Raw genomic sequence first — 5,297 nt, 5'->3', positions numbered from 1 at the left:
TGATACCAAAGCAGGCACATTTGGTTGTATGCACATCCGATTAATAAGAACAGCATGCATCTGTACGCACTTCATGAAAACGTCATGCAGGTGGCCTACAGATGACGTTACAAGTTTCATGATTCAAGTACCTCTCTGCCCCTGTTTTAACAAGCATCTGCAATGCAATCGGTCTCAAATTTACACAAGTTTGAGACATTGGCCTTGTAAATGGCAATGCCTTTTATTTGTGTTTTGATTTTGTAAAACATAAATAAAAGGCATTGTCATTTACAATGCCAATAGCTTCTACTCTCTCAAATTTGAGACCTATTGCATTCCAAATGCTTGAAGGCATCACTGAGTTGCCCCCTTCTGTCTTCCATGGCCCCTGAAGAGCTCCCTGTTTCTAACGAGTTGAATAAACAAGCCAGTGGTCACTCCTGCAGTAAGAGAAACGCATTAAAGAAAATAGGCCCACATGCATCAAAGTCCGATTTTGCGATTCCTAATTTGAGATTTTTACCGAATCGCAAATAAGGAATCGCAAAACGGGATGCATGATTGAAAGTGCATAATATTTGCGTTTCGGTAAAAATCGCATTTTTTACGGAATCGCAAATATTATGCGAATTCCAATTTGCGATTTCGCAATTCCCATTGATTCCTATGGGCCAATGCTATGCACCCCTGAAATGTATTTTTAAATGGATGTTTCACACACACATGTCCTAAGGACATGTGTGTCTGTAACATGACAGTGTTTAAAATGCTAATTTGAGCATTTTAAACCTTTTTCGCAAATTACCACGAGGTTCACCCTCGTGGTAATTTGCCCCCCCTAAATGCGAATTCGCAATTTTAAAATTAATCATGCATTGCTTTTAAGGAATCGCAAATTTGTGATTCCTTAGGAGCAATCGCATTTTTGGAATTCGCTAAAAATAGCGATTTTTCCCAAAATGCTTGATGCATACTAAAAAGGTATTTAGGAATCGCAAACGGACGATTTTACCGAATCCCAGCGTTTGCGATTCCTAAACAGCTTAATGCATGTGGCCCATAGTGCTTACAGACTAAAAAAGACGTACTGTGTAACAACCGAAGTAAAAGTGCCAGTCCTCATGGGAGGTTACAAATGAAGACAAGGCGGGACTAAGGAGGGACTAAAAAGCCTAATAACGAATCAGAAGCCATGATTTACGAAGGACAATGACACAAGCCAATGACAAATATCAGGAGAGACTGGGCAGGGCTTCAAGTACATACTCCAATACAGCATGGCTCGCAGAGAAGCGCATGCGCTGCCCAGGCTCAACCTAAAAAGGCACGAAATACCCAGCCGCTCAGCTGTGCTCCTCTGTAGTGCTTCTAAAGTACTAAACTGAATAAGGAATGTTTTGTGGTGCAAGATTAACACCCTTTTCAATGTATCAACCACCTTAATCAGAGTTAACTTTCTTGGCTTTGCTGCTGTTTGTATGAAATGAACAGCAAAGCCTTTTGATTCTCCTCCATGAACACTTTCTATCAGTACCATTGGATTATGAGAGTGCTATCTATGAAATTGTGCCATTTTTAAATTTGAAACCAGCCAGATTCTTTGTCAATAGTTATAATGTCCTGGTGGACAAGAGGCTGTGTCTAGCCATGACCTGAATGCTGGTAACCGCACATTACTCTTGAGACTTTCAAATAGATCAGCTTCTTACTCTTAAAAAAATAAATATCATCCTGGCACGGAACCTGGTGCCTTTTTGTTTCTTATTGAGGATTGGAATGCAGCTCAAGAAATATCTAATGCTTTGTTTTATGTTTGTATATTCTGTTCAGGGCTCAAAGTTACTGTTTGTCTTTTGTGATTTAAGTTAATTAACAGACTACTGCAATTGGTAAGTAGATCTGATACCACAAACACCTGCATTTTCCAGTTTGAAAAAAATGCATTTAAGGCAATTAAACTGTAGTGTTGGACCCCAAAATGTTCCTGTCGTATGATGCTCAAAAGAACTACCCAACCAAATGTAATAATGCATGGAAATATCACACACTGTTATCCACAAATTCCCACTTCATTCTACAGTTTCACATTCATGTTGTTTTTATTTTTTATTATGAAACATGCTAAATGGCTCATCCCATATGGTTAAAGACAACAAAAACATTTATTTGGCCCCTTAAAAAATATATTAGTTGTCAGTACTAATCCTACATTTCTAGCTAGCCGTTTTTTCACAGTAACATGCATTGAAGTTAAGCAGTACTTTAAAGGTTATTTTGATGGTGATGTTAACAAAGTACATAGACATACATTATTAAAGCATTTTGTAGGATGATAGTCTCTGTAGTGGACTCCCACCCTGTGCTGAAAAATCAAGAAACACAATTAGAGTTCATTAATTTATATTCACAAGTTGCCTCCTGGACTTAAGTACTTTGTGTGTTATTATTAAAAGAAAGCAGTCCTTTCTTGATAGTCCACCTTTCATCCAAGGAGTAGGATATTGGTAGTATTGTAAACAAGTAGTAAGTGTGTGAAATGAGTCCAATGCACAGCAAACAGTTTTCTCTTAAGCCACACAATTGTTTTGGATACACATGTATTGAGAGCAAGGAAAAAGATGCTGATTCATAGCCCTACAAGTCTCATTCATCTCCTGGGGCACGACATTCCTGTCCCTGATGACATTATGCTGGACTGCGGGCAGCCAGGAGGACCTGCAACTCCTCCCTCCTTGGTATAAGAAGAAGATCCGTAGAAGTTATCTCAGCACGAGGACACAACAGCAATATACCATACTCCTCTACACCTCCTGGCTCGCCTCAAACATCAGTTTACTACTAGGATCTCCCAAAGAACCCTTCAAAATTCTCCCTGATGTTATCTCCTTTGTCTCATTCAATACCTATTTTTTTTTTACTCTTGATTTTTTCTCCCTGATCCCTTACTACAGGCTCTTACCTCCTCCCTCTCTCCTTTACTCATCACAGACCTCAACTTACTACTATGATCTCCCAATTAACACTGATGAATTTCTTCCCTTCTCTATCCCTCCATTACACTATTCAATCCAACTAACCGATTTACATGTCCTTCGCTCAAATTAGCTTATACCTTCGAGTACAAATACTAATGGTAATACTAATACTATGCTCATATTTACCTATATTAATCCACCACTAATCCTTTTGGGTTCCGGAGTAGCCTGCTACTCGCTAAGAAGTGCTTTGACTCCTTATCAGGGGTAGTAAGTGCTATATTGATACAATTACAATTACAATTGCGAGAGATGGAATCAGATTATGAACTAAAACAGGAGGGGAGAAAATGACAGAAAAGGGAAACAATAGCAGAGATAAAAAAAATCTAAAAGGGTAAAACACATCAATACAGACTAAATATTAAAGTGTGATGTACAGTAATTATGCAGTATTGAGTGTACTGAAATTATGTGGAGTGTAATTGTGCTTTATCGAGTGCAGTAATGTGGAATGGCATTTTGTGTTTTGGAGTTGGATGTTGTGGATTTTAACTATTTGGTGTTCTGTTTAATTTTTTGGCATGATGTGGAATTCTGTGGAGTGGTTCGGATGTATGTGGTGTGTTGTGTAATTGTGTTGTTGAGTTGAAATATGTGGTTTGTTGACGAATCATGTGGGGTTGAATGCAAATGTGTAGAGTTAAATTGTGTGGAGTGGAAGTGTGTGGTGTTGAGTGGAAATATGCTGAATGGAATTATTTTGCATGGAATTGAGTGTATTTGTTTAGATTGTGTTACCAAGTTTTAAAATGGTGAAACAATTAGAATAAAAGGTGCTCTTTCGTGGTGCACAAATTTACAAAATCTTATAATATGCAAAGATGTGTCCAAACATCTCAAATAAAACATGCATATTGAATACTCAGTGACATTTGTGTTGGTGAATTTTAGGGAGGGCTTGAACAATGTGTGGTGCTGTTTGGGTTGCTAATGGTGCTAGGGCTCTGCACATCTGTGGCGGAGGGAATGTTCATCTTAACTCCGCCTGGCACATTTGATACAGGAATTCGGATTCCAGGGGTCCAAACAAAGCACCCATAAATGTGTATGTGATTCATGGGATTTTGGATTCATTTACTGCTCAGCAGGCAGCAAGTGGGTTGCTTGTGAAACTGTAAACCTATTAAATGACTCAGCATTAGATACCTATTGAGTGAGATAAGAAAAAAAAGCATGAACATTCATATCACATTAAAGAGTAAAGACACCTGCATCATTGCTTCTGGCCGCGCAGAGTAGGGTTACTGTTATATTCCTGACTTTTTCCTCTCTGCATTCTCAATCTGAAATTGCCTTGTGTACCTTTTGAGACATGAGATGGGGGTTGGATCTTGCTGGGGGCAGTTTTGTTTCCTTTATAATGATCGCCACTAGTGACTTAGATCAATACCAAAAACAATTAATTAAAACTTCATCCAGAGGGCTTGGAAGACTTGTGATTGTATTATTACTGTACTTCCTGAGAAATTGTCATATGCAAGTGGATTTCTAGTCTTTCTGCCCTAGTTAGTGTGTCTGCTCAGTAGGTTATGTGTTCGCTGCTATTACTGTGTGACCTGCCAGGTTGAAATCTAGCAGGACCAGCTCAGCCATGCATCCATCCAGCATGGATAAAATGAGTAGCATTAAATTGTGTAACACTTGTTATAACAGCGCCTACTGCTGCAACCCCCTGACATTACGCTATGCACTACATAAATCTATTTATCATAATCATTATTATAATCCTCCTAGACACAGGTTTGATAGTGGCATGGCCGACTGACCGTTTTATAGTTCTAAAATGAGATAAGTGAGTTGGGTAATGATGATCCCTTGTTAATCACAGCACTATAAACCGTAAATGTGTGCACTGTAAAGATAACCAGTTTCTTATTTGATAGGAAGACCAACAAGTGCACCTAGCAGGTAATCTGCTTCAGATATCACCACTGCTCTTCTATTTGCAAAATCAAACAGAGAAGAAATGTGTGGGTTTAATTTGCTTACATGGGTATCCGGCAATAGTGCAGAAAATAGATGGCGAATCAGAAGGGTAACAGAAAGCGCATTCAGGAAGAGTTGGAAGGAGACGGAAGCCTGCCTGACAATAGGCTGAGCCAAGAGCCACATCATCACTACTGTGGACAGATTCTAGCCACAGTGGAGGGCATGCTATGGAGTGGGAGTTCAGTGTGAAAAAAGGTCTTGTTTTCCAAATTAAGTTTCAAGAACAAGGCAAGGGCAGGTCGCTGACTTAAGTCTAGAGGAGCTGAAGACCATCTGCATTATTGTAAA

The sequence above is a fragment of the Lissotriton vulgaris genome, chromosome 3_1 (assembly GCF_964263255.1).
Source record: "Lissotriton vulgaris chromosome 3_1, aLisVul1.2, whole genome shotgun sequence".
NCBI classification, from domain to species: domain Eukaryota; kingdom Metazoa; phylum Chordata; class Amphibia; order Caudata; family Salamandridae; genus Lissotriton; species Lissotriton vulgaris.
The sequence above is the reverse complement of the archived record's forward strand: the minus strand, read 5'-3'. Positions refer to the sequence as shown.